The following is a 9,790-nucleotide window of genomic DNA, read 5'->3' as shown; positions in this document are numbered from 1 at the left end:
GGAATTCACTTATTGAAGAGCCTATAAAACAGTGCGTGAACCTGGGAGCAAATTCTTAACCTCTAATCTGAGACAACTGGAACATCTATTACTCAAATGTTTTCTGAGGACTCTCAATGGTGACGGTGTGGCAGCGCTACCCAGTAATGGGTAGGTGCCGAATTACCTTTACTGCTACAGAGGCTACAGCCTGGAGGAACTGGAGCAGCACATTTCGTTCTTGCGGCTAAAACAGGAACAGTCAAAAGTAAGGAGGAAGCGAGTGGTGCGGCAGAGCGGTAATAAGGGGAGCAGCGGCGATGATGAAAATGCTATCGGCAGACGCGTTACAGAGGGGTGGAGGAGAGTGCGCTTGGAAAGTATGAAAGAGGGAGCGCACGCGTTTCCCGTGATATTACAAGATAGACACCCGGGCCAGTATCAGGCATTTCACTGGGAAATGATTAAGGAACTACGGAAAACTGTCACGCAAAATGCACTATATTCTCCTTTTACACAAATTTTGTTAGAGAACGTGATGATGGGTCCGCAGCTAGTGACTCTGCTAGAATGGATCCGTGACAAAGTGCTGGACTTTCCACCTGATGGCACCTTGCAAATTCCTGCCTGGCAAGCGGTCGGCAGGCGATTGTGTGATGCTGCCGTGGAGGGGGACTCCGTGGCAGGCATGTGTTTAGCGCCTTGCTGGCAAATTCTGACTCCTCTTTTGCCAAGCGTGGGCTAATTCTACTAACGGTGCTAAACCAGGGGAGGCTGTAAATCCCCCCGACAGCGCGGCTCTTCTCAACACACCGCCAGCGATGGCGATTCCCTCCACACCTCCTCTGCCCCCAAAGCTCCTGTCACTGATTGCAGCGACCCTCACAGCACAGGACCGAGCGCGGGAACAGGACAACTCGGACAATGATTCCATTGACACCGATAAACCTTTGGACCCAGGTCCTATAGACCCGGAAGAGGAGCTAGACCTTTTTCCTCCTCCCCCTGATGCACTGGCTGTATGTTCGGGGAGGGTGAAAGGGGGTCTGAGGGATCAGTGGCAGGAATGCAGGCGGGAAGCGCTTAAGCGAGGGCATTTGGGAGGCGCCATGGCACGTTCACGATTTTGTCAGCCAAATCAACCTGCAGAGTGGCAGCCTGTGCAATACGAGGCTGTTAAAGGGTTAAGCAAAGCCGTGCGGGAAGGGGGGATCCATAGTACTTTTGCAAATAGGTGTCTGCATGCGTGTAGCGGTACATAGCTATGTAACTGCGTGAATGAGCTCTGCCCTGAGGCTGGTGGTACGTGCAGCTGCGGTTTGTGTCCGGGCTCAGAGATGTCAATACGGGCTTCTCTGTTACGGTCAAGTGTCTCTGGCTGCATTAAAAAACCAAACCAAACCAAAAAAACACAGTGACTTTAATAAGACTGCAACCTAATCGAATTCCAAGAAATGTGAGATAAGATGAACTTCTGAATTTTGTTCATAAGCTGTAATGGAGTGCTACCTATATATGAATGCTAGAACATAGCTCTATTTCAGTGTGACCAGAATTTAGCATGCAACTGCATCAGCATATTGACAGAATACCTTTTGAGTCATTTCTTTTTTTTCATAACCTCTAAACTGGGAACAGCTCAAGGTGAAAAGAGACTGTTCAAATCCTCAGCTGTTGCCTCAGAAGGAATAACGTGTTCTTTGTGTACAGGTGAATTTAACACAGCTGAACATTTGTTTTGGGTTAGAAGTATCTGTCACACCTTCATCCCCACCACCACAACCTTTAAGGCCAGTGGGAAAAGCATTCTGTACCCTGTTGCAGCAGGGAAACTTCAGTTGAGCTGCAGTAGTTTGTGTACTTAACTGCAGCTCCTTTGGTGGAAATGAAGTTGTCGTAGAAGTTAGACTTTAACTTGAGTAACATACCCTTTGATACCTTGTAAGCGAGAAAGATTGTGTCCTGACAGCATGCTCTTTCCCACACTTGTGCCTAGAGTTGTACTTGAAATCAGGTTGCGTGTTAAGTTTAAACCTAATCACACAGATATCTCAAAGTCCACAAAGATACATCACTGCTTAGGGGATTCTTGCAGTATAGCAGGTGCAAAACCCGTTCCAAAGTAACGATCCAGTGAAGCGTTTTCTTTCAGGAACACCATTTTCCCACTTCTCATAGGTTATACACCATACAACATAATATCTCTCCATCAAGTCTCTTGTGGCTAAACTGCATTCTGCAAATTTGTGTTAGAAATAGATGCTTGCATTTTCACCTGCCGAAGTTCCCTAAGCTAAAGGATTGTGACCTAGGCATTGCTACGAAGCTCAAAGATCGTGACAACAGCGATGGAGAAGAGTGATTTAACACGTAGTTGATTTATGGTTCATACAGGACTATATCACACTACAAAACCGGTATGAATTCAGAGTTGTGGATGTACTGCATGTTCACGTAATAGTTTCTCTACAATTTTTATTTTTTTTTTTTTTTAAAAAGGTGCCTAAGCTATAAATACCGTATACTATTATCTTTCCCTATTTTTTTAAGCATTTTTTTATTTCCCTGTTTGTGTATAGTTTTATCTATCTATCTCTATATAAACAACCAACACAAAGCAACCAGAACATTTTGAGAAACTTTTATAGTTAACTTCTGCATTTAATTCCAGTAACAATCTAGAGGTGTCCATTCAGCTGTTTGCTTAGTTCCAAGCCTTCATTGTGTGCTCCCAGGTTCTTTGAAAAGCAGCAATAACAGTCGAGCAGTTATTTAAAGTGAAACTTTGCTCTACGCAACTTCCACTTCCATGCCTTAGAATGGAGGCACAGCGGAACACTCACCCAAGGGCAAGATTTCAAGAGCTCTTAAGTAGGTTTTATCTTTTCATTTTAGGAGAGAAAATGTTTCTTAACAGCTTACATATAGAATTTACAAGTTAAACACAATTTCTCATGCTCGTTTATTTGATTAGAAGTTCCTGAAAAATATTTTCATAAAACTTCCATAGCTTATTGCATGTTCTTGTAAATAATCATAAACCTGTATGTTGACCTCTGCATGAAATGCACCGATAACAAGTTTAACATTTTGTGAACCCGACTGAAATGTACAAACGTACACATAAAAGGCGGCCAAAATCGGTAATTAAGTAGTGAGAAAGAAAACAAAAGAAAAAGAGATGACAACTCCGTAACATGGTAAAGCAACCTTTTACAAAATAAAAACCAACAAAGAAACAAAACCAAAAACCACAAACAGGGGTGAATTGTAGAGAACAGAGACAGTGGGTTGTTTCGACATCGATAATGTGCAGCTGAGAACCTGCAGCAAAGAGTCACATAACTTTGAGGGAGCACGAGAAGAAACCAGCATGAGACAGAAAGAAAGGAGGGATGTGATCTCACCTGTAGAAGGCAAGTGAACAGCAGAGAGTGGCCTGTCGCAGCACTCTCCAAAGGAGCCAGCTGCAGCCAGGTCTTTTACCATCACACTCTCCATGGCAGTCCCTCTGCTGCCTTCTAGTCTCGCCTCATCCAGGGCACGCTCACCCTCTCTGCTTCTTCCTCGGCTGCCCAACCGCTTCACAGAACCAGCCACAGCTGCACCTTGTCTACACCAGCCAACCCACCGCCCCTGAAGCCAGCCCACAGCTGTACATTGTCAGTGCTGATTAACCCAGCTTCGTTCCTCTGCAGTAGCCTACAGTGCACAGCGCTAAGGAATGCGTTGTACGAACCTTCCGGGCTGTTCCGCGTCGATTCACAGTCAGTTACAAAAATTGAAGGACATGTCACAGGGCTTACGGCAGGAACTTTTGGGAGATTGGTTGCGGAATCTTTTCAAGTCTCGGGGAACCACCAGACGGTTGCAGGAGTTTACAACACGCGGAGGAATATTGCTATTGGTAATTGTAGTTATATTGACCATTATTCCCTGTATGCCGAACTGTGTAAGACCTATGATTCAAAAGTAGTTTAACCTCTAATGTTGTTTCTGTTCAAAATAAAGACGGGGGAAGTGTAGAGAGCTTTATGGCCAGTGCTGGAGGCCACGATGCCTGTGAAGGGCCTTGAAGGCTAAAGAAGAGAGAAAGTACGATAAGGTTGGCTGAACGCCTGGAAGGAAGACGGGGTATGAAGCAAGGCCAGAGCGGATGCGCGATGCCACATCTCGGCGGCTGGCTGAGAACATGAAACCCACAGAGATAAGAAGGAAGAGAGAAAAAAAGGCAAGAAGTTCAGTGCATTTGCAGCTTAGTAATTGACCAATTATATGTAGCCAAGACGTGTGTGAACAGTATTGATTAACCAATGATAATTTAGTATGGGGCGCGGGAACAGCAAACGAGGATATTATAAGCGTGGGTTCTGGACTAATAAAAGGTCTTCTGGTCGAACTCAGGAGTCCACGTCATCGTCTCCTCAGGCCATGTGCTCCGCCTCCTCGTCTGCCATTGCATGGACCTGCAAGGCCACACCATGAAAGTTAAAACAACGTTCATGGTGCATTCACTCCTGCCTGTGTTTGTCTAGAGCAGCTGTGACGCTGCCCCTGGTGTTACCTGCTCAGAGAACTGCTGCACCTACTGCTGCCACATTCTCTGCACCTCCTTCAGTTTCTTTGCATACTGATCTCTTTCGAACTGGAGCTCGAAAACTGACCCTGAGAGCTGTTCAAAACAAAATAAAACACAAAGAAAATCGTATTGGCTAAATAAATTTGGCAGTGACCGCTTCAGGGATAAAGCCTGAAGAAACCAGTGTTAACGCAAAGCTCAGGCTGCATTCTTCTGCCACACAAGTTTCTTTACAGACATGAAGATCTGGATGTCATTCCGTACAAGCCCTGAGCAACCCAGGTTTCCAGGCCTGCCTTCTCCTCCAGTGCCACCTGCAACTGCTGCTTTGCATCCAGACTCCCTGCCTGATTTGACAACTGCCAAGAAAAATCAAAAAGTCATGGCAAAATGTTAACACGCCACTTCTGCATAGCCTTTCCCCTGATAGCAACCTGCCACATGATCCATGTTGCAACCTTAAAGTGCTCCAACTCACGGTGATGTTCAATGAAAAAAAAAGAGGGGGGAAGGAGATTAAAATCAAAAAGCTTAGATTTTAGCCCTGTAAAACAGGCTGAGCTAGACAGCTCCTCCCTACCAATTTTATATTTACGACTTGTTTGATTAAAACCTATTTTCTTAATCTAAAAATCTGGCTCAGAAACTTTGTGCACTTCCAGAGTCTGTATTACACAGCCAGATCAGGTGGTCTAAAAGTTGTCAAACACGTCAGGAATTTAAAGCCAGTGTCTGGAGCATGTCAGTTGGCACACAGTACTTTTCCCAGAAGAGGAGCAGCTGCCTTTATTTCAAGGGTAACTTAAGCCACTGACTGGGGAGGAAAAAAACCCCAAAACCAACAACAAACAAAAGAGCAGTTTCTTCCCTCACAGGCTCAGGTTCACACCGGCTTGCTCTCTGAACTGCTAGCAGCTGGCTTCCTGAATTCCCTTCCTAACTGGCTGCTTCTCTTAACTTTCCCCAGCTGACCTTCGAGTTACCATTGTCCAATTCACCTTCTGCAAGGGTGGGTACAAACACCACCCCTATTCAACTGGCTTCTCAGTGAGACCACGAGACAGCTGCGTAACCAAAATGCCAAACAGATACAAAGCAGGAAAAGTCTTTGTATTGTCACGCGCTGTATGTTCAGTCACCCTCTCATATTGTACAACATTCTTTTCGCAGACCAGCGTCACAACAGCTTTCAGTCTACTGCTCCAGCTCCTTCAAACAGACCTTCTGTTCCTCAGAGGCCTCGCTGAAGGCCTTTGACCAAGAGGATGCCTTGATGAGGTTTTGTGCCTTCCTTTCCGAACAAGGGTTAAGCCTTGCCCCCACTCTCAGAAGCAAAGTCTTACAACGGTCAGTGTGATCTACCCTCACAGCCTGGAAGCAGTATGGGCACCTGGTGGATCCTCTGTTTAGCCATTTCCCGCTTGTTCTGCAAATATTCCAATTGCAGCTCCTTAACTTTGCTTTTCTTATCCAGGTAGAGAAGCTTCTCTGACAGCTGTGAATTCTTCTGCTTCATTTCCTCACTGCTTTTGCTGAAACAAACCAAAATTAAAGCAGCATCACTGTATGTACTATGGGTCTGGGCAAGTACATGTCATAAATTTACAATCCAGCTAGTCGTAACAGTTAGAATCACAGAAACATCACACCCAGTCACTTTTTTTAAGCTGAATATCCAACCTCCCAAGTCACCACCTGTGGTGCATGCCCCTTGTGATGTTTTGTGGCTCTACCGGGAAGAGCAGTGTTACTCTGCAGTAACAAGCAGCAAATGGACTTACCTTTGTTTGTACAGCTCCTGTTTCAGGTCTTCTAGCTCCTTCATTAACTCTTCGTTACGCTGCAGAAAAAAAGAAACGACTGATTCAGCTGCAGACTTCAGCAAAATATTTCACCTTTAGCACATCAGCTGAAGTGGAAAGCATCAGAACTTTGGCAAAACCCTTCAGGACAGGTTGCTTAGAACCTCCTGAATTTGCCAGGAATAAATCTGCTCAGCCTTTTCAAACGCGATGCTACTAACTGAACATGAGGTCATTTCTGCAGACTTCTGGATGAATATCAATACTGAAGTGTCTGCCTGATGGAGACCCTCCTGAGACAAGGTCTCGGTGGCGCTTCTGTTGCGTGTGGAGCTGGCAAGACTAATGAAGTGAGGTGCCGGATCTGAAGACAGCAACTGGACCATATGATTAGTGGTCACAGAAACCTGAATGAAGTTTGCCTTGACCATGGAGAACACAGGGCTTTACAAGGTTAATTAACAATTCAGAATGTTAATTTCTGCCTCTTCTCCGAGCAGGGACTACAGACTTGCAATTAGTATACTGACAAGCAAATAGCCAAAGGCAGAGCTGCTGGTGAAGCATAAGCAGAGGTGACTCTTACCTTCTCTGCCTGTTTCTGCTGCAGAGAGACGGAGGCCAAAGTACGTTCCAGCTCCACTACCCTCTGGTGAGATGAACGTAAACGAGCCGCAAGGCTCTCGGCTTCTCCTGAACAAGTCAGAACAGAGTGAGTTGAGGCTGGACCACAAAGAGCTTTTTGGAACTGCTAAACAGCACTTTCTGCTTTGTTTACAAGCTCTTAAGGCAGCACAGAGCTTTGCAAGTCAGTAGACCTGGTTCCGCCCCTGGCTCTACAGGTGGCTCACTAGCAGCTCTGGGCAGTAAAGCTCTCTGTAACTACCATCCTCACTTTGAGGGAGATGACGAAACTGCCGCTGCAGAATAGGCAATATGTTGGTTGGGATCTTTCTTTCTAATAGAAGAAGTCGCTCAAACTTGGTGCAGAATGAAGGGCTCGGGTAAAACCTACCTTCACGTGATAGCTGTGTGGGAGGGAGGGTGGCGAAAAGGGAACTAAGTTTTAAAAGGGTCAGAAGAAAGTCAGAAAGGAACAGCCTGGGGTAGTCGCCGGGGCTGAACAGGGCTGACAAGGCTTTAGCGATGCACAAAAGAACCTCAACTGCCATGGGATCAACATGCTCCCACTTGGGGGCAGCTCTGGCGACAGAGGCAGCGATGGTGCCAAGTATTGCCCACCGAGGAGTCGGCCACTGCTGTGAGCTGGCTGCCAGCAACTGTCATGCCTCTGGCTTGAAATTCACACTTTGACCAACAGCTTGAGCTGGAGTGCCCACAGTCAATTACCTGATTTCTCCCCTGCAGCTTCTCGAGTATGTGCAAGGGCCGCCTGCAACTCAGACTTCTCAGAAGCTAGAATTCCAATAGTCTGGATACGAACCTTTGGGAAAGGAAAATCGGCTCAGCATGAAACTTCTTTGCTTGTAATTGCAACATCACTGTTGCCACAAAAGGCTAACTCAGTAAAGGGAAAGAGCTCATGCAGTTAAGCACAGTCGGGCTGACTCCCAGTTTTCCTGAAGGAACGCGCTCGCGGCTTCCCGAGTAAAGACTATGAATGGTCAGTAATCCAGAGAACAGCAGAAGGCAGGTGGTGTTACTGTAATGGAGGCTCTGCCTTACCTGTAGCTGTTCCCTCAGCGCGGCTTGCTCTTCAGAAAATTTCTTTTCCAACTCCTTCTTTTCCTGTATAAAGAAATGATGCCTATTTAGCACAAAAACATAGATGGGTAACCCTTGTTTTGTAGCAAACTAAAAAAGCAGTGATACATTGGTAGGACTTGCAGCATCGAAACGACAGCAGTCTTTTTAAAGACATACTTCAGCCTTGCGTTATTTGAACGCCTTCACTATTTATCCATCCTAGATTGGCAGTAACAGCATAGCACAATCGCTGCTAGCATAAAAACGGTAGTGCTTGGAAGCAAGCTACTGGCAAGGACTTGTATTCTCCTGCCTCCACCACACTCCTCTAATACTTGAGTATTTAAACGTTCGCTTGTGTCAAAATAAGAACGCTACCTGCCAGGCAGGCCTAACTCATGAAGTCAAATCATTCAACCCTACGCTACAAATGAAACTGAATCTAACATAAGACAAGACCACACGTGCCTGGGCCACAGCCCACTATACTCTCTGCGCCGCCAAGGAAGAGATACTATTTTTCTGCCTATCCAAAACCAGGACACACTTTACCTTCTCCAGCTGATCCACTGCCTCCTGGCTCTGCTCTTTCTGTGGAAGAAAAGTGATGCACCAGTATCAAGAGAAAATACTCTCATACATCTGAAACACATTTTCACTTCAACAAAGTAGGATACATGCCCAATTCACGCAAACAGAATTTCCACTTTCTGTACCCCTTTCTGTAGAGGACTAGGAAGTTCATCTTAGCTATTAAAAATACGAGATCTGGAGCTGCCCTCACTAATGTACTTCATATGCCAGGCATCTTTTTCATCGCTCAGTAGATTGCCACAGTTGTTCTCCAACACCGCTGCTGAAACCCCTCCATGTCTACATCTGAGCATCTACCAACTTCAGTTAAACTCGCACCCCCACATCTGTGCAACTGATGGCAGTAATCCTGGTGTATTGGGATGATCGCCAGAAATGCTGGGTTTTTTTAAAAAACACCACCAATAATAGAAAAAAAAAAAACAACCAACCAATAACCCCAAAGAAAAACGTAGTCTTTTCCTTGACCTGAGACCTCAGACCTTTCTTCCACTGAAGAGCTGGCCTTAAGTCACGCAGAGCCGCACTTGTGTTGGCAGACTTCTGCGGGAGGTGGTATGGGAGGGCTGAAGCCAGATACAAAGAGAAGGGGTAATTCTGTCCTAGCCCATTTCCATCTTAGCGGTGAAGTATTTGGAGATTTGTTGTCCGTAGGTAATGCACCTTTAGATATGAGGTGAAGGAGACAAAGGTGGCAGCTGCCTACCCAGGCCGCCACACAACTGTGCTGCTGTGTTTGCTATTTGCTTGTTGTCTCCCTGACAGTTTCTTCACAGATGCCTCGTAACTAACTACATAAGCAGGGCTTTTTTGCCTTCCCAAAGAATGAGCATTGTCCAAGCTCTTTCTTTACTACTACTGCTACTACTTCAATGCATTTTGAAAGGTGACTACAGATGGAAGAGCGATGAGTGAGAGGTTTTGATTCTAGCAATGCCCATGCACAACATAACCAGCAAAAGCAAAGGCAAGACCACAAATGCAGCAAAGGCCCTACACAGTTGCAGGCCAGCGCAGAAGCAGGCAAACAAGGAGAATCTTGGGTGGGCAATGCACTATGCCAAGTTCCTCTGCAGCCCAGCTAAAACACAAAAAGAAACAGAATGGAACAAAAATAACCCAAAGCCCA

The 9,790-nt window shown here is 45.8% G+C and overlaps 1 long non-coding RNA gene across 1 annotated transcript; it reads right to left on the bottom strand.

Annotated features, from left to right (window-relative positions):
- Nucleotides 1–5,261: 5,261 nt before the first annotated feature.
- On the bottom strand, nt 5,262–7,105 carry LOC119142025. The gene is made up of 3 exons (XR_005102134.1): nt 6,947–7,105; nt 6,340–6,398; nt 5,262–6,090 (listed from the first exon to the last, which is right to left on the bottom strand). It is a non-coding gene; the product is annotated as an uncharacterized LOC119142025 (long non-coding RNA).
- Nucleotides 7,106–9,790: the final 2,685 nt, after the last annotated feature.

This window comes from Falco rusticolus, unplaced genomic scaffold, assembly GCF_015220075.1.
Source record: "Falco rusticolus isolate bFalRus1 unplaced genomic scaffold, bFalRus1.pri scaffold_171_arrow_ctg1, whole genome shotgun sequence".
NCBI lineage: Eukaryota > Metazoa > Chordata > Aves > Falconiformes > Falconidae > Falco > Falco rusticolus.
The sequence above is the reverse complement of the archived record's forward strand: the minus strand, read 5'-3'. Positions and strand labels throughout refer to the sequence as shown.